Source organism: Lepisosteus oculatus, chromosome 21 (genome assembly GCF_040954835.1).
Source record: "Lepisosteus oculatus isolate fLepOcu1 chromosome 21, fLepOcu1.hap2, whole genome shotgun sequence".
In the NCBI taxonomy this organism is placed as follows: Eukaryota; Metazoa; Chordata; class Actinopteri; order Semionotiformes; family Lepisosteidae; genus Lepisosteus; species Lepisosteus oculatus.
The window spans coordinates 5217317-5238151 of record NC_090716.1 but is presented as its reverse complement, the minus strand read 5'-3'; the positions used below and the strand labels follow the sequence as shown (position 1 = coordinate 5238151).

General features: G+C 37.5%; 1 protein-coding gene across 11 annotated transcripts in view; it reads right to left on the bottom strand.

Moving 5' to 3' along the window:
• large2 (LARGE xylosyl- and glucuronyltransferase 2) overlaps window positions 1–20835 on the bottom strand; it is a 237931-nt gene that overhangs the window by 36772 nt on the left and 180324 nt on the right. For 6 of the 11 annotated variants that reach the window (XM_015338532.2, XM_069181876.1, XM_069181875.1 and 3 more), the window contains one exon: window positions 7786–7882. The exons of 1 other annotated variant lie outside the window; for it this stretch is intronic. The gene's annotated coding sequence lies outside the window, so the exon portion shown is untranslated. Of the gene's footprint in view, window positions 1–749; window positions 780–7785; window positions 7883–8179; window positions 8329–8628; window positions 9002–20835 lie in introns of those variants that run through there. 4 more of the 11 variants (XM_015338528.2, XM_015338526.2, XM_069181878.1 and 1 more) reach the window with 4 other exon arrangements.

The window sequence follows — 20835 nt, the reverse complement described above, 5'->3', positions numbered from 1 at the left end:
CAAAAAAGATTGGCCCATGGAAGATAACGTTTTTCTACATTTCCAAGTTTTCCATATTTTGGAACTAGATGGGAACTGGTCTTCATGTGAGCGTCATTAGGAATGCTGACATGAAGACTAGCTAACATTGCATTCCTAACTTTCTCCCTATACATGCTGTGGCTCAGTGACCTTGTTTCAGAAAACAAGGACTTTCCCAAGTCAACATGAACCCTCAATGAACACAAAAAACATGTTTGATTAAGAGTGAAGTCAAGTGAGTGTAAATGTGATGTATGGGACAATACATTGAGTAACTCCTTTCTTGTTTTTAAAATCCTGACAAAAAGGTCCCTGATCAAGTTTAAATTACTTAGCCAACACTTTTGGTTTTGGCTTCGCTTAATGACACCATTACTGTGCATTTCAAGAAGGGGATCTAGCAAAAGCAGCCTCTTATTGAGAAAGAGTATAATTTATGATATCTCACAAATACGTGAAAACCAAAAGCACATACATGATCGGAAAAGCTGAAAGAGCATAAAGTATCAATTCTGAACTTTAAATAAAGCAGAACACGCAGCAAAACAATGAAACAATTTTCTGCTGTTATCTATGGTATCTTGGAAACTGCATTTTCAGCCTGTTCTGTTTATTAACTGTAATTTGGGAAAGAAAGCAACAAAATTATTGACTTACATCGCAATCTTGCGGGCGAGATAGTTTGCGGTTTATGAGAGTTGGAATATTAACTGTAACAGAGGCATTACCTTTCGAAACAGGCCGGTGCTTCTTCTTGTCTACACGGATGTATCCCAGAGAGAAAAAGAGAAAATCAATTTGTTGCATGCAATGTTATAAACCACAGCCACAACAGTGTCTGAGGAACTCGGGTATAGAAGCAATTTCTCAGGAGCCACCCATTCTAGGGAAAGTAGTTACATGAGATTGCATGAGAGTCCCCCTGGCAGAAGTCGCTTCCCACTCACTTTGATTATCTCATAGAACAAGAAAGTGCAAACTCTTCAGGAATCCCGCTGAAACCATCATGTCCAAGTTCTCCTGGTATAAATGCTACTCCATTAAAGTCATCACAGTCAACTAGCTTACTCTCAAAGCAGCTTAACCCCCTGGTGCCTCATCACTTGTCCCTCAGCCAAACCAGGGTTTTACTAATATGAAAGTAGTTTTTTTAAGATGAGACAGGTTTCTACTTTATTACTTTACAATGGCCAGAAACACCATCCTGTTCTTTTCAACTAGATATATGACTCCACAGCTCTGCCACAATCCCCTGGGTGTGAAGCTATATGTCTCGTTACAGGTAAACACATTACTACTCCGCCAAGAGTTTTGATGGAAATCCTACTATGGAATGCCAACAAATGAACTCCCCCATTCCTCTGCATACCAGCCAGATTAGTGGCTGTGTGTTTTCAGCAACAAAGTTGTACTAAAGTGTTTCATTGCTGGGACAGCAAAGCAGTGTGGCTGGTGCTGCCACATATTGTAGATCAGGGTCCTGGGTTCAATGCTGTTCTCAGGCACCTGGATGGGCAGAGTTGCCCCGTGTTTGCCATGGTATCAAGTTTTTATGTTTCCCTCCACCTCCGCGAGGCATGTTAGTGATGCCTGATGTCTGAAACTGTCCCTTCCTTTGTAGTCCTAAGAAGGACTGACTTCCTGCCTTGTGTCATCAGTCCCACCTTGCACTCTGCAGATGGGATCCATCTTTCTACTGCCCTCACCAGAAATTATTCTTGTACATACAGTAATTGCTCATATTTGAGCAGCTGAAGGCACAATCATCCTATGCTGTTTTCAAACATCTAAGCAGATTTATGTGTGTTTATAATCCCAGTGAATATGATAATTCAACATGACCAGTACAAGTTAACAAATGCTGGAGTACATAAATGCTTCTCCCTCATTCTTTTCTCACATCACACCACTTATGTGTTTATGTGAGGAACAGTCCATCCCTCCACAATTCTCTGGTTTATTCAGTCCTTTTTCATTACTATTTGCCAGAACAATTTACAGTGAAGGCCCTGAAGTCACGCAATCTAATATCCATGAACCCCGAAAAAAACAAAACAAAAAACCTAAAGGACAACATTAGTTGTATGTGAAATACCATCTGCAGAGTTAATAACTGTTCATCACTCATGCCTCAGGCACAACCAGATATGTATTGAAGAATAAGGATGACAATCTGTGAACTTTGTATATTACGGAAACAAATATAAACTTTATATTGCTCTATTTGGGCCAGCCATATCTGATATACTGATGTGAAGTACTGCATATATATGAAAGTGCCTGCTGTTTTTTTCATAGATGCAGTGCCCTAGTAGGATATATGATCTGAGTCTGGAATCAAGCTTCTTTCACAGGCACACCTCTCTACACCCACTTCCTGGGTCCTCTCGTCTTTCCCCACGTTTTATGGGATCACTTTCTGCTGCTAAGGCTCAAAACGTCCTCTTTCTTCTCCTCTGATACTCAGACCTCTTCTCGGATCTAACTTACCTACCTCAAATTTATTTGGATGACACTTGAATCCAAAACAAATGACATTTGCACCCATTTATTTGTGGCTGTAAAGTTTACTAGAACAATTCAAGGGAAGTATCTTTCTCAACATTACAACAGCAGGGTTTCCTTTGGATTTGTACCCCAAACCAGTTATGAGAACCCTTTGCTCTGTGTTGCTGCCCTAATGTGCATCTTACTGTATATCTCATCTATCTCCACCTAAGCGTAATATCATTTTTGTCAACTAAAATCTTGCAAAAGCTCTTCTTCTTCCATTCCACTATTTTCTCCTTTTCTTCTCTGGCACATTTCTTCTCTGGCACAATCCTGTCATTTCTTGAGCAACAGTTTGCTACAGATACAGAATCTGCTCCTTTTGTCTCAATTACTTCACACAACTGCTAGTCTAAGCCCTGAAGCTGCCCTGTCTGGAGCACTGTTACTCTCTCTAGGCCCATCTCCATCAACTCATTCAGGGCTATGCAGGCTCAAACAAGATACGAACTGAATCCTGGCCAATGGCACTCGATGCAACTGCCAAATGGGTCAGAAAAATGAACTTGAGGGGCCAGACCCAGCCCTATGTTTGAGACCACTGCCCTAGTCTTGGTCTACTGCTGCCTCAATAACTCTGCTCCCGTCTTCAGTCTCTTGTCTTGCCCTTCCTGCCCTCTCCAATCTTCCCCTTCTGGCAGACATCCTGCACCCCTGCTCTCTTCTCCCATTGTCAGAGTTTGCTCATACTCCTCTCTTGCTCCTTAGTAGTGCTGGATTGAACTACCGACAGAAATCAGAACTCCTCAGTCCCTGCACCCCTTTTGGTGCCTGCTCCAAACTGACTCATCTGTTTAAACAGCAACCATGGTCTCTGAGCTCCCAGCTGCATTCTCCCCTGCATCCTGGGCTCTCAGGTTGGTTCGGTTTGCCTGTTGTTCCTGCTTAGTGTAGACATGGAGTTCAGGACACCAGGCTGCCTTTGCTGCTGTCTAGTTTCCATGTCGTCTGTGTGTTGCTTAGTTTTGCCTGGCAGAGCACTTGCCCTGCTCTTCCGGCTTGTGCTGGCCTTATTTGTAATACTTGATTGTTACTGTAAATTCCATATGTGTATTGTACAAGGACAAAAAAAGTCATATTCCCAGGATAAGGGTATCTGCTAAGAAAACAAATAATCTTAAGAAGAGGTCTTGGAGTATGCTGCTCCTTATCTATCAGTTTGGAGCGGTATGCATTTTTGTTATTCCATAGAGAAACCCTGTATCATGACTGATGTTGTTTCCAAGCCCTGTAGAACACAGTTAATCGAGTTGATTTCCTTTTGCGTTGAAGCTGACAACCTGCAGACCTCACAGACTGCAGCTCCTCATTATACCACACAGAACCTGAGGGAAAAGATACCCAGTGTGTTTTTCATATGCAGCATTGTTCAACTCTGTGAAATTATCAAGTGATATTGAACCATGGTTAAAGAAGGAATGCTAGAATATGACCTGTATTGGTGAACAGCATTATTGAATTTATACACGAAGGATTTCCAGGGTCATTACCAAACAGCTGTGACTTGATGTTGATGAAAATTCCCTGGGATCCTTCAAGACAGATGAACACGATGCTTGTATTATTTACACTACCCGACAAAGAAGAGATGGACAGAGCAATTCTATCGTTTGTAACTCTTCTAATTTGTGCTCTACCCTGGCACAAAGGGAGACTGAACACTGTTCAGACAGCCAGTGAAGGGACATCACCATGAGATAAACAAGTAGATGTCAATGAAAGTAGAAGTAAACACAAGATTTTGGCTGTGGAGGCTTCTTTGGGTGAGCTAATGTTTTTTTTTTTTCAGATGTAACAGGCTTCTTATACACCATGGACATTGTTTCTCCTCCTTTAACTTGTGACCAGTATCACTCCGTTTCCTGCATGTCATGGTATCAGTTTGTTTTATGCCATAACACGCTGTCTGCTTTCAGAGACAAACCTTTATCAGACAGATTTCAAACCCCTATTCACAGATGCTCCTTATTTACATACACTACTTAGAATTCATACTTTACCCTGGAATTAAACCAGGACTCCATCATGTTTTGTTTGATTTTCTTTGGTGACTAAGAAAGCACTGTCCTATCTATTGTATTGTAAATTGGTCATGAATCACGATGTATTTTGAAATGGGATTTGTACTGTTATGGACTTTATTTTTTTGTAATTAATGCAAAGTGCTTTGTTATTTAGCCTTTTGTTAGCTCCATTTTGGCTGTGCAGTGTTAGGCAGAATTAAATAATTAATAATAACCACTGTCTTTACAGATTGTGCCCCTCACACATCCTTTATTACAAACCAGAGCCCTGAGTTTACCCATTACCAGTTTCACAGATACCTGTTCTCATCTGCCAACGGAAATTGCTTTTTTTTTGTATAGGCAACTTCATCGGCACTTATCAGCAATGTGCAATACGACTTAAATCTTCCTGTGGAATCTTGATGACCATGAATCACTGAAAAGTAATCTGAATTCACAGAATTCACAATTTCTCTCACCCCTGTCACTTCTGGTCAAGGCCCACAGTTTCCTGGATAAATAGGAAACAGCAGTTAAAGTATTTAGCCAAATGGTACATTCTTGGAGCTGCTCTTTCCCCTCGGGTAATAATTTAATCTGGTTTTCTCTCTTATGTAGGTGTAGATATCAGAGACAATGTAAAAGCTTTAAAGAGGATGGCCCTTGGAGCCGTCTCTCACCCAAAAGGTCTGTATCGCCTACCAACTATGAAAGTGCAGTGAGCCTTACTATCCTCACCTACACTTAGATTAAATGTGGTTAAAAAAAGCCATTAACAGCACTGGTCTTTGCTCCTGGAAACTTTCCACTTGCTCATTATCCATTGACATTTGTCATGTCTGTTAAACTATTTATGGATATTTATAGACAGGACATATTAGCAACAGAGGAACAACATCTGAGCGAGAAGACAGTTATCTCAGTCAGTTTGTGCAGTTGTAATTATTTCCTCCCCAATCATACTTTTTTTTAGGGAAGGGTGCCGCAAACTAATGGTGTAATTATGATTTAATGCTGTCAATAAAGGAGAAGACGAAGAGAAAACTTGTGCCCCCCCTGCTCCAAAATAAGATGTATTCCCACAGAAATAGGCTGGTAATACAGTTGGCTTTACTTTATTTATATTGAATGACTTTCTTAATAGGCCATTATTTTCTGCCCCATGACCTTCCCCATGACAAAATGAATTTGATGTGTCCTTTAAAGCCAGGTCTGACAAGTTTAAATTTAAATCTTTAAATCCGACACCTTCTGCATCTCCTTAACCTGAGAAATTCACATTCTCTGTAGAAATAAAGCTACAGTATATGAGCTACTTAGATCAATACTTTCCAATGTATCCTGCATATTTATTTCCAGCAGCTGAGAGGATGTAGCATAATGGCCACAGATACTGCCTCTCCTTTATGGCTGCAATATCATTGCCAACGCATTTTTTAAACAAAACCTTCTTTCTCAAACAGTATTAATTTGTCATTAGGACCTTTTTTTCCTATATAGTATATTCATGTTTTACAGGAATTGGTTTAGCTACAGCCATCAAAATCTAATTAAAAAAGAAAGCAAACAAAGCCTAATTAATGAACCTAAAGGCTGCACTCAGTAATTCAAGCAGGCTTTCAGTATAAACAGAAAAGCAAAAACAGGCTGTCACACGTAGCACAATACATAGAAAACCCAATCCCATTGGAAACAGATCAGAAAACAACATTGTCCTAGTTTAAAATGGATTAAGGAAGACAATTTAGGTTTGTACGATTTATAGGTTCCATCTTATCCTGCCTTTCATGCCAAAGGTCTTAGTGACCTTATATATGACCACCAGTATTTTTTAGTTCTTTAGTTCTGCTGTTTCTATCCTTCACAAAAAAAGGTTACATTCTATTTGATTGGTGGACTGTAGCGACCTTATAAAATTTCACTGGCAGACTCAGATTCAAAGATGTTGCTCAGGACACTACCTGCATTATAGGAAACCAATGCGTTTGCATCATAAATATACTTCTTTATAAACATCTTATTCCCTTAGGTATGATGAACGGAATGACTTAAGAAATAGTGCAGTGGACCTCACGACTTTCTATTGGAAAAACGGAATCAATAATATCCATGAAAGCAAGGTTTTTGGGAATATCTTAATGCGATCGATTAATGGCTCACAGCCATAAAAAAATTCTCAGGCCTAATGTACAAAGCAGCATTTCATACTGTATCTGTTCAGATTGTAAATGTTGGTACTGCATTTGTCTTTGACACACTTTCCTCCTAATTATTAGATTATTTCTGATTGCTCTTTTTTTATCATCACCAGAGACATTCAATTAAAACTCAAATCGAACAAAGAACCTCAAGGACACCTTGATGTAGGACTACAAAATACAAAAAAATACCCGAGATGATCTAATTCTTAGTTTCTATTACTAAGTATAGTAGTATTTGATGTGGTTCGGTTTTGGGACTTCAGCTGTTACAACAACAAAACCCATGCCCACCGAGGAATTCAGAAATAGAAGTAGTTTAAAACAAAAAAAATCTGAATTTTATACTAAATCTACAAGCTGTTCGAACATATCTATAGCTAAAACAATTCAAAGAAAAATAGTTTACCACATCTCTACTTACAGGTAAATATTACATCAGATGCTATTAGCTGATTACTGAATATTTTTCTTGAATAATAGATAAGATACTTTAAACACAACTGATCTATTGATATTTACAGTTTCAGGATGCTGGAGTTCATAAGGTATGACCCTCCCGTCAACCAAAACAGACAAATTGAGTTGATACTGTAATCGGAGTGCATTCCTCAGTATTGGAAACATAGAAAAACATGCATGTCTTAAACACAACGTGTTGGTACACGAGGGACTCAGAAGCCTACCTCCGCAGAGTGTGTGTTAAGTACAGGTCTACCAGGAACCGAATCCGTACAATTCGCCCAGAAATTACAAGTGCAATCTAAGTGCACTTCTCGCAGAAATGCGAGTCTACACTGTTAGGGAATTGATACACTGATCTCAATCAAACCATAGTGGACTGGTCATTAAATATGGAGTTTTAAACACCAGAAAGCCCTTCACAGTTTTCTTGATTAACCCTAACACATGCTCGGTTTAAACTGGTGGGTGAAAGCCTGTCGGTGCCGAACACATTTGAACATTGACGGTAAGCTGAGATTTTGCGCCAGGACTCTGACCTCTCATACCTGTCTGTTTCCTGTGAGAAGCACCAGCTCTTCCCTCCCACTCTTCTGGCTGCAGGTTAACTTCAAAGGGCACTCTGCTCTCCCCCAGATTACTTCACTGTTACAGAACAAAAAACAGACAGCTCAGTGCCTCGTGCCTCCCTTCTTTTAATCTCTTTCCTTGTTTTTGTTCTTTCTTTAGTTTTCGTAAGCTTTTCGACGACAAGGCAACTTGCAGTTTCATAACCTTTCGCTTCAAAAGGTTCCGCTTATTCACTTCAGCAATGACTTTGCCTCCACTGACAAGAAACTTCAAACTCCCTCTGTAAACACAATGGGTGAACGAGCACACACACACTCACTCACACACACACACACCCCTTGGAGACTCAGATTTCAGGATTTTTTTTTTTACCTCCTTCTCAGGAGTAGTTTCTATTTGGTGTCTTCAGATTAGAGACCGTGAGGTGGGGTGAGGGTAGGGAAACTTGCAAATGATTACCCATCCATGACAAAAGAAAGGAGACAAACTCTGAGCAGGTCTGGAATGCAGGATCTTAAAGTCTTCACCCACAGAGAGAAAAGAGAGGGGAAAAAAGGTTGTCTTCATTACTGTACTGTGTGACCCCAATGGAAATGATTAACAGTGAAGCATAGTGACAGAATAGAATTAATGAAGGTTATCTGGTATGGAACAATTGAGTACTTACTCCTAAGTAAGAAAGAGAGAAAATAATTGCTAACATGGAATTATGCATATATTTTATCTAATGTCAATGTTCCAATTAAACAGGTCATTTGAATTCCCTTTCTGTGGTATGTTACAAGAATTATAATGAACAAGTATCAAAAAACAAAACTCACATTTTTGTCAAAATTCATAGACACTTGCAGTGTTTGCTGAGACAATGTGGTAAGCACTGCAAGACCTAGATGCAGGGCTGATGCTATTTTTCTTACATAGAACCATTTTCCGCTGCGTAAACGTGGAGTCTTGCCTATAAAATCCTTCTCTAGCTGTAATTTCACTTGTATGAGGCATTCATAAACTGTATATTCTTCACAAACACCACCTTCAAAAGCTGAGAATGGGAAAGCTACAGCAAGAGTTTAAATGAAATCAGCAACACCTGAGGCCGGTTTGAGAAAAAAGCTATTAAAGTGAAGACAACTAAGTAAAAAATGCCTTTGAATTTGACTTGCAAAATAAACATATTCAATTACACTTTCATATATTAAATATGAAATATTCATGCCCTTCATATATTAAAATTATCCACATAACATATAGAACAATACTTCATTTGAATCTGAGCAAATTGTGATTAAATAAAAAACCTAAATACCCATAGACAATATTGATTATTAAGGGTACTCATCAGATGTAATTTTGTTTTCTGATCTGAAGTTCAAGGTGGCATTGACAGGTTAATTTCCAAATGATCATAATCAAAACACAAACCACACTGCATTCCTCCACAGTACAGCATTCGAAGTAAATAAGTGATAGTTGTAGGATCTGGAGTTACCGTAGCAACCAACCTGTTATTTTCACCTTTACAGTACCTTCCTACATTCCAGAGGCCCACTTAGATTCCTGTAAACATTCCGAGGCTGCATTCTGAACTCCTGACAGGGGCTGCCTTCCAAGTCAAAGGTAGAGCATCCTCTCCCAGCCAGTAGCTCTCAGAGGTTAGGGATACATAATGTTTTGCAACACTAGTAAAGTAAACATCATCTTCTGGCTCACTGCTTTTCTGTTATGAAATGATTTATATCGAAGCACAGCCTACATCACTGTGCTACAGACCAAAAATGTATTACAGGATCGTTCTTACCCTACCCGTATTGTAGTAACATATCAGTACAGAATCAGGCCTGATCCTAGACTTTAAAAAAAAATGTATTCCACGTGTTCCTCTATACCTCTTTTGTCTTTCATCTTTTTCACTTAAGTAGTGATTAATATGAGCAAATATCCGCACCACTGCTGTGATAATTGATTCTTTCATGGGATTAATTTCCAGCATTTTTTTCAGATTTTTTCCATCAATCATGTTTTAACACTCCACTTGAAAGAAGGGAATATTCAACTTGAATATTAGCATCTGTAAGTGGTGGTGCTACTGCCGACTAAAGAACACAGTGGGGGGTTCCTGTAATGCAGTCAGGCAAACCGATCCCCACTGACATTCTATCCACACACCACAGGAGCAGCTCTGAATTCACACCATTGAATTGGTTATTATCTGCAGCTTCTCATAGCCAGAACCTAAACTAGTTAATGCACAAGTACAGTATCCACTTCGCACTGAAAGCTGTTGTATCCTAGGAAGGCAAGTCCTGGAAGACATTTTGATTTTTTTGTTTTAACTCACCCATACACAAAGTATAGCATTGCAAGAATAAGGGCTAAGATTATTAGAAACTCATTTTCACTTGAGTCCCTGTGTACTTACTGCATAGTTCAAAGGTCATAATATCCCTTCTCTCCCTTCTCTTTGTAATGCTTTCTAACAGGAGAGACCATTTTGTTCTGCACATCATATGAGTTTGGAAGGGTTGTAAGAAAGACCAAATGGTCCCACAGATGACAAAGTTCAAAGCTAGAACACTGTGGCACAAGATAATACTGCAGGACGTCCACTGAACGGTACTGTTTCCCTGCCTTAAAAATGCAGAATATTCGGAAGAAATAGATTAACACAGGAATGGCAAAATGCCTGCTATGCTCAAAAACATTTGTTTCTCTTAACTGCCAAATTATCCTGAAGGGGAAAAAAAACCATTAACCTGTTTCACAGACACTGTAAATATTGTTTTCTTCTCCTAACACCTTTTTTTCTTTTTCATCTTGAAAGTTTAATCAACTCACATTTTATTAAACTTCTGATATGACTGTATAATTGTAATTAAGGAGACTGGGGATTTTGACAATGAATGTCTGAGAACAGGTGAGTGCAATCTTCCTGATTAAAGGGCTATCGAACCATTTAATGATAGCATAAGGCGTTTTCCCCCAGCAGTTTATGGTTCAGGAGGCTGCATTAAAAAATAAATAAATTCAATTGACAAGCAAGCAGGTTATGAATTATCAGGAGGGCTCAGATGTGGATGGGGATGACTGGCCAGGTACTGCATCATCTCGCGAGTTAATGTAGGTGTGTTCACTCAAACAGTTTTCGCTCAATTACAAGTCTAATAATGCTAACCCAGAGCTCAGAACAGTCTGTCATCAGGAATAACAAAAAATGGGTTTAATAATGAAAATGTAACAGGGGTAAAAACATCAAAACTGACAGGAAACACCTTCCAAACCCAGCTAGACTGGTGCTGATATTGTATACCATCACCAGACTTAATCCAGAGGTATGCCGATGTAAAAACCAACAACCAAGTCATGGATTGAGTAAAGCACTAGGTGGAGGTGTAGGTTACCTCCAGGAAATTTGAAAAGATTTAAGATTATCATTAATCTGGAACAAAAGCAATATGAAAAATAACAATTTATATTAAGGAAATTGATTCTCTTTACAATTGAAAGTATTAACCTCTAATGGTTACTATTTGCTGTAGATTACTACAGGAAGTCAGAAGTGACTTCCTGTAACTACTGCCACTGCAGAGACACCCAGGAGATTGCTTTGGTGGACATCAGGAATTGTGTAGCCTCAGAGCAGGGGTAAAAGCTGGCTTTACAGACACTTTATATCAAATACAGAAATGTCTGCTTTTTTCTGACACTGTAATTAACTGTACAGTAAATAACATGCCTCTGGTAGATTATATGGTATGATGCATGACCACTTGGCATTACATTTTAAGATTATGTTTCAGGTTTGGGAATCCATTTTTAAAGGTGCTATATAAAAATTATTTATTTAAACTGTAGGTGATAGGCATTCAACCAAATGCATGCATTAAGATTAAGATATGTTTAATAGATACAAAGCAAAGTACAGATAATGGACAAAGGCTCTGACTGAAGTGATGTAATTAGCAGAGGGATCTATATTAGACTGTAGACTGTATTAGACTGTTAGTCCTGTTTTAAATCAACGATCTAGATTCTAGCATAGTTAGTAAACTAGTCTCAGATCACAGTTTAAAGATGATACAAACAATAAAATGATTGCTGCAAAAGACATTCAAATATTTAAACAGAATTCAAGATCTAAATCAAGAGAAACATCTGATTTAATTTCATGTAGACAGACTGTATACAGTATGAAGAGTTACAGGCAAGTAAACATTGTATCTAGATGTACAGTTATAAGTTTAGAATTTAAGTAAATGGATGTAACATTAAATTATTCAATATACTATTAAAGGCTCACTTTAATACTGTGAATACTGTGAATACTGTATACAATTCTGGTTTACAAAAAATATAATGCAGCTCTGTTCTTTAGAATATTTCCAGGTATGTGTTATCAGGTACATTCCCAGACCCAAAGGAATGTGTTACTGTAACAAGCTAAAAGAACTAAATCGTTTTAGTCTCGAACAGAGAATACTGTGATGGCACCCGGTTCAATTAGTCCAGATCTTCAAATGCATTGACAAAGCTAACCCTCCAGGCACACTCAGAATCCCCAGTGAAACACAATTAAAACTGAAAAAAGAGACCCTTCTTTACTCAAAATGTTTGTGGGAGTCACGTTTTTCCAGCCATGTTGAAGACAATGCTGTTTCACCTTTCAAGATGGCTTGATGAGATCATTAGATCAGTTAGCTACTAGAACCCCAAAAAAACTAGCTGGGCTAAATAGCTCCCTCTCTTTCACAAACTTTAAAAATTACAGTATTAGTGTTAGTACATCCTAGCAGAGTTTTAAGCCAGGTTATGCTAACATTCAATACCACTTTCTAAAAAAAACACTAGCCTTTCAACTTGTTGATCTTTCCATGGGGAAACAAAATAACTAATAATTAAAAGCTGACATCATTAGCTATCATAGACCAATTGTTTTTTTCACTCTTTTTCTTTTTAAACTAATATAAAGTGTTCATATGACAAAATTTGCAGTACATTGCCCGTTCAAAACTAAATTATGATGAAGCTGCTGATCCAAATCACAGAAGAATACGAATCTGGGGCCTCTGTAGTCTAACACATGGGCACTGCCACTATAACACAAGACCCATCCCACTCTGGGGGCTTTGGAAATATGCTTAAGGCTGTTGTTATCACAAAATGTATGCAGAAGCAAGGCCAAGTAGTTTAAGGGGACTCTGCTGTGAATGATTTCCTACAGATGGTGGCTGATGAAGCCAGAAGAGAAAGCTCAGGGGAATCAAAGCATCAATGCAGCACATATACCTGTAGACAGACTAGAACCACCACCTCACAAGACAAGACTTAATTCCCAAACATATAATTTGAAAACAAGTAATGTATGTCTTCAAAATTTACAGAAATTGTCCTTATTCAGGATCTAATTATAAAGGTGTTAACCCAGGTGATTTTGTGTTTCCATATAAATCCCAAGTAGGCAAAACTTACAAATAACTTCCAATTTTTTAATTCACACAATGAGAACTTTCTCAATTTTTTCTATAAGTCATTTGTAATTTCAAATTCCAACCTGGAGAATAAATTAAGCAGTACTGGCAAGAACAAAAGAGTACTTTTCCCAAATAGGGTCTTTTTCTGAAATTCACCTTTTCAGGCTCCCCATCTGTGGTATCTAATGAACACCCTGTCTAACCTGCTACCTACATCATTACCACTGTTTCAAATCTACTTTCTATAATATAACATTTTTCTGACCAATAATTTTGACTATTTCTTTTTTTTTTGGTTTACTTCTCTTACACTGCTTATTTTAACATACAAATGACGTTGTGGCCCAATTCGTGGAGGTAAGGGCTTGGATCTGATTACCTAACTGTTCCAGTTACCCACAAATCATTGTATGACATAAGATTTTACGTTTCCAGTTGTGACCCCCTGATCATGTTGTACTTTATTTCAAGTCTGAAACATGTCTTTATATACATACTGTACGCTTGAATCAAATCTCCACTCAATTTTCTTCATCCTAGACTAAAGAGATTTAGCACCTCTAACGTATCCATATACAACAATCTTCTGAGACCAGGAGTCAGCCTTGTTGCTCTCTGAAATCTTTTCTGGAACTCCTTGTAATATCCTTTTTCTAATAATGTGGGGGAAAAAACAGAACACTATATTCTAAATGAGGTGTTACAGATGTGTTGCAAAGCTGAACTTTCCTGCGCAAGTTCCCTTGAATTTTAAATTCCACTTTTTTTTGCTATGTACTCAAGCATTTGGTTTGTTTTTTATGGCTTTTCTACACTGTCTTAATGAGGACATAGAAGGACCTGCACAAACACTATGATCCCTTTCATGCATAGATTCCAGCAGCTCAGAATTACCCATGCAATATGTATAATGCATGATGTGATTTCCCATTAGTATCACTTTCCACTTATCAATATTAAATTTAATTTGCCAAGCATTTGCCCAATCCAGGATTTTTTTCTAAGTCTTTTGGCAAATCCCTTGCCAATGTTTCTGCTTGCTGCTACCCCTGCTTATGTATCATCTGCTGTTTGAACTAATTTGCTAACTGAATCGGGCATCCAAAGCATTGATATAGATTAGAAAGAGCAACAAGCCTAAATTGAATCATTTCTCCAATATATGGGTGTTCCTCCGGTTCAAGTACAACCCATCCTGCTTTATCTAAATCCATTTCTCATTTTGTCCTGTATTTATTAAAATCGGTTATTGTGAAACAATAATTTAACTAATAATAATTAGTCCTTAGATTTATAGAGCACCTTTCATCACCAAGGATCTCACTTTACCTACTTCATACTGAATACTGAAAGGCAGTCCCCATCTGAGAGGTGCATAGCCTCTATTATGAGTCAACACCCCTACTGTATCTTTGTACTTAGTACATGAGATTAGTTACTTATGAAACTATGATCATTTCATTGCACAAACAGTGGTTGTTTTGTTTGTAGCCTAGTACAAACAAATATTTTACATATATATTAATATGTTTTACTGAAGTGTTTCACTTTGAAGGATTGCATGCTGTCACACTTTATGTTTTCAAATCTGATCCCATTAAGGCATCTAGTTTAAGTCACTTTTCTTACCAGCCTGTTTCCTGCACTGCCCTTAACAAAGCGTTATTCATCTACTGTATGCAAGTAAAAAAGGAGAAATTACAATGTTAAATTAAGCTGCAAATGCTTGAGCCATGCAGTTTGATGTGGGATTTAAAAATAAATAAATTAGGTAGGAGTCACTCACTTCACCCCAGTAAACCCAAATAGATAAAATATTTATTGCAAGGTGTGCATTTTTACTATGTGCATCTTGAGTTTGTTTACTGCTTCAGAATGTACAAGGAACCTCATAACTGTAAACATAAGTACTTTAAGTAAATGCTTAATGAAATGTTTTGTTTTTAGTTTTTAAGGAATGGAACATCATTAAGAATGCGAAAGGTCACACAAGACTGCAAGACTCAGAGCAAATTGGATTCTGACTTTGAGGATGCATTAGTTCATCCACAAGACTGCACTAGTCAGATCCTGTATATCAACTGAGCAATGCTCGGCTATCAGAGAGGGGGGGGCTGGGTGACTCAACGTGTTAATGCCCCAGACTCTCTGGCATTCTTGAGGTCGTTTGGCTTCAAATCAGGCACAAGTCAGAAATGAAATGAGTTTGGTATCAGCAAAGCTTTAACCAACATCTGTACAGAAACACAAATCTTTAGCAACGTTCACAGCTCAGAACAACTTTCAAATGTAAGAGGGCTTAGAGCGTGTCCCAGCACTGCAAAGCAAATAATGGAAGTATCTGGAATGACTAATAAGGGGACGCATACTGCTCCCTTCTGTAACAGAAAAGAAAAAAAACATTTGAAAAATAATTGAAGCTCTCATTTTTGGCACTGAAAGACTGGTTAAGGTTATCAGGAAGCTGGGCTTTATTCCCAAATGAGATAACGTGGGAAAGATTTTTATTAAAAGCTTCAAGCAACATTTTATAGGGGAATCAATGGGACTGCTAGATTCCATGAAACCCAAAATTATCTTTTTCTTGTCTGCCTTTTGCTTCACTTTATTAGAAACCCATCCTGAAATTTGTTGTCAGAGAGAAATCAAAATTGAATTTCTCTATTAGAAAGTAAAGCACGATAGGCTGTATAAAATGGTCCTGTAGATTTGAATCCATGGCGATGTTTTAAGATCATTCAGACATTGCTGGCTGCCAGAAATTTTAAACTCCCTGTAGTCGATATCCTTAGTTGTATCAAGAGAGGGACCAACCTGACATAGGCTTTACATTTTTCACATATTTATGCCAAAGGTGGGGACATTGGACTAACATTAAGATAAGCATATTTCTGTAGTTCATATATATCATCAAAGCAGTTTTCTATGAAATGGCAGACTTCCCCAAATGTGTGCAGAACATTTAAATACCACCTAGGGGATAATACCACACATCAGAAATGGAACCACGTGAACATGTGAGAGCCTGAATCCCCTATTTAAAATATAATCATCCTTTCCCAACTCTATATTGTTTTTACTATTTTCATAAGACATAAATTGCTACAAAGTTGCCACAGACTTAAAGTGATCTTTTTTTCCACATTGAATATACAGTAGTACATAGTTTAGTACAGCTTGTCTAAATGTATTTCTTAGACAATCTTAAAGAATCCTACTGAAATCACTCTTTTGATTCTTGAATACTAATCTGTTTAAATTTAATCTGAAATCTGATGGCCTAATTCACAGCATGTTGCTATTCTAAAAATAAAAAATGCTTCTTGCTTTACACTGTTATATTACATATCAGAAACAGAGGAATACACATTTAAAAATATGCCTGTTGAGTTGATATGATGCTAACAAAGATTAGTTTTCTATGTGTCTACATTAAATTTGACCAAACAAATAAGGCAAAATAAAGAACTGGATTGGGGGAAAAAAAACATTTTAGTGCTATCTTTCTTACTATACCTTGGAGTAGGGGTGAGGGCTCAGGACATGAGACTGGAGGGCCATGTGTTCAAATTCTGGATGGGACACTGTGCCTTTGAGTAATAACTTCACTCAAAAATTGCTTTTGTTGACATCCTGCTAAGGTATTCACCCGTTCATTATTGTGAATGAGAATTCAGTCACAATTGATGTATTTGGCTGAACACAAGTTCAAATCCATAAAGGTGTGCTGTATTTATTCTATGGGAAATTTCTGGGGGGTCAAACTAGTCTGCTTCAATCTTCTAAAAGGGGAAATTAACATAAGGACTCTTCTTGAATCAGTGTCAATTCAGTAGTGTCGCGGTACTACCTCACTTACAAAGGTTTTTATAATACAAAGCAGTGAGGCAACAGGGAGCCTGTGGAATCTATTCAGCTCACCCACATAGCTATACCACCAAGAGTTAATAGTTCAGTAATAGTGCTTGTCCTATGTGCCAAATATCAGCTTCATAAAGAAATAACACAAGTTTCTTTTTTTATATACAGTATGTGGTAATTGCTATCCAAGTGAAATTGCATGTTTAGAAAATTAAAGAAAGGCTTTTAAAACTGCACGTCACACATGTACATATTGTTTCACTTTATCATGTTCAGCATATGCTCTACAGTTAGACAATTTTTAGGAATGATATGAATAAACCTGTGGATGGACTATGATTGGTGTTAATTCTCATTCGAAAGGGAATTAAGTCCTCATGAAAGGGATGCATTATAACCTGCTTCAATGGCAAACCCCTGCTATTTTGTTAAATGGGTAAAAAGAAAACTCACACTCACACAAAAATGGATGGTTTAATGGGATTTAGAATTCCATTTAGAATGGTTTCATTTGAGTCTTCACAAGAATCATACTCAACTCTGCTGCAAGCAAGTGAAAATGACAAATATAAACTTCATTTAACATAAAAAGAATATGTGCCAAATGGAGTTAATAAGGGGAGTTACATTATTTTTGAATTATGTAAAATACAATTGTTTACAAAACACATAAATATAAGGACCATATAACAGTGGATAACAGCTATATCCAGAGTATATTCATGTATACTCTTTACTCAGGCAAACCAGCATAAAACCTTGAATTCTGAATTTGCTTCTGTTCTGGGTTGAATGAACATCCCATTAAATCTGAAATCTGCACATTTCTGTATAATCTAATATGTGCTAATATACATTGATAATATCTGATGTAAGAATAAACATAATGAAATACAGTAATGCATTTCACTTAACACAAGGCTTGTAATTAACAAAACCAACACAGTCTTTTCGAAACAAATTCAATTGCAGTGCATCATGCCTCCCATTACCTGATGCCACCATCTTCAACTACTCTTCTAATGTAGCTATTTTTTTCCTAAGGCTACGTAAACTAATTCTCTCTGTGTATATTATGTATATCTCAAGAATAGATATAATTAAAATTACTGCAACCAGTCATTATACTGTAGCTGAGCTGCTTGTTTTGCACAAAGACGAAATAAGGTCAGGTGAGTAGAAAAGGGCATTAATACAGATTTTCCCTCTTTCGCAACAGTAGCATGTTGTCTAGTCCTCAAGACACAAATTCATGGATCTGTAGCTTTGATTTCAAGAACCATCCTTAGAACAGGGGATGTGCTAATGTGGCGGAGGACAGACAATCCTTACTACTGGGAAAAAAAACTTTGGGGAGTTTCTCCCACATTACTATAATAAGCTTTCAGTGACATAGGTTTCTGTGATTTCCTCCCAGTTAAGCCAACAAGTCTGAGTGCCTGCAGAATTTCTGCAGGAATTTTTCTTAATATTTCCAATTTGTTTTTTTCATTTCCATGACATTAATTTTAAATCCTACTTAAGCAGAAGGAAAATAATGCATATTTAACGGTCAACTGAGTTTGTGCAACATGACAACCTGTGTCTTGAAATAAGAATAGGTTCTGTTCTCTGGAGAATGAGATACACAGCAGTTGGATATTTCCGCAGGGGATTTGAATTATTTGTATTAACTGAATTAAGGGACACACAGGCATATAATTATATATGGCTAACAGATTCCTGCAAATGCATATTATATTTTCCAGTTGCACTGGACTCTTGCCTGCAGACAGTTTGAAATTCAAATGACACATAGAAATTGTCCGAGGTCATGGTAGAGGTCTTGTTAGTTATATTACAAATACTACTCTGTCATGGTTAAAATACATATTATTCACTGTCATTTACGTGTGACATATTTTTTGTGGCTTCATAATTTGTCTATATATATGTACATATGTCAGCGTAATGCAAACAAGTCTTTAGCCTGTAGGGGGATATAAAGTATTAAAGAGGATAATTATGTTTTTTCATGGCACGCAGTATTGTGGGAAATTTTCAAACAATATCTTAAACACTGTACACTAAAGCATTAAAAGGCAGAGCAATAAACGTGATCTGTAAGGATAAGAATTAAATCATAAATAATAGTGAAAAGCTGAAATATTAAAACAATTTCTTATAGTCAGAGCACTGTTTACTATTCAATTTTGCATTCAAGGAATGTCTGTGGTACCATTTAAAGTAAATTCCTACAGGCTACGGAATTTCAAATCCTGAGTTAAGGGAAAGCTTGGATTTTATAAAAAGAACTTTATATTGATTTCCCCCTTGCAATGAGTATAAATGAATATATAACTGAATGATGATCCTACCAGTTCCTTCAGGCTCTTTTCTGTTAATATTTTAAACACAGGCTGTTGCAGAACAGCACTCACAAAGTTTTCAACTGAATCCTGCATTCTTGTCTGAGTATGACAGCTAAGCTTGTGATTCCCTCAAAGTAGTTAGGTTTCCTGTTGGAAAAGGGGCATAAGTCTCATTGTTCATGAGCTACACTCTTAGATTAGGCTGTATTTGAAAATGAGAAATGTGGTTGGTCGGTTAACATTGGTCTAATCCTCATGGAAGGAATGATCGGTTATGTAACCACAGACAAAAAATCTTTTTAATAGAAGGTCAGTAAGCAGGGCAGAGGTGATGGCAAAGGTGACCCCAGTTCCCCACAGTTATTCTGATTCTAGAATAACTAACATTGACTTTGGAATGCAAAGCTTTACCCCAGTGAGTTTAATTTATCTTCTATTGTGTTTCTTGTCACGGACATTCAGTGCAGCCCCCAACAGGCATGTTGTACAGCTTCCTTCCCATTGAACTAAAACACCTTGAACAATGGCAGACAGACCTGTCAGAACACATTGATTAAGAACCAAACACTTTTATCCATTTCTTAACTGTAGCTTCTTCCATAAATGTTGGTGAGACCAGAAAATTGTTCTTTGCACTCTGTCATTCCCGGTTTTAAAAATGCACACTTTAGAAACTGGCTAAACTGGAGAACTCCAGAGATTTAATGTGTTCCATGAATAGGGAACCACCATTAACGTAATCATGGAACTAACATATGAGTTAAACACAGTGTGGGACACAGTGAAGTGTCAGAACATAGCAACATGGTTAGGCAGTAAGTAATTGTTAGGGTTATGGACTCATAACTACAACTGATACAAGTGTACGGTGCTTTGGATAAAAACATCAACCAAATGAATTAGTAATTCAGAACACCTCTTTTTATACCTGGAATATCCCAAGAGTGCCCCAGCAGACAGAAAACTCCCACTTTGCTACTACAGAGCCAATCATCCATTCCTTAGTAGTTTCAGATAATGCTAGGATCTCCACAAATCTAGAGGACATCAGAAGGACACAGGGGTGGTGATATTCTTTGCCGTTATACTAACATTAAATGGATAACATGGCAACAGGTTCCTGTGATTGCCTGAAAGCAGCAGCTGATAATTAGAGTGCTGACATCCACTGGAAAACTTCAATATTCATAAGTGAAAGGAGCATGAAACGATGTGCATGGGGAAGGGAAAGTACAATATATTCAAGAGCACAGACCTCTGAAGAATTTCAGGGCCTCCATATACAGTAAATGGAGACTACAGTAAGAGGATTAACTATAATAGGATGTTCAAAACCCAGACTCACACCGAT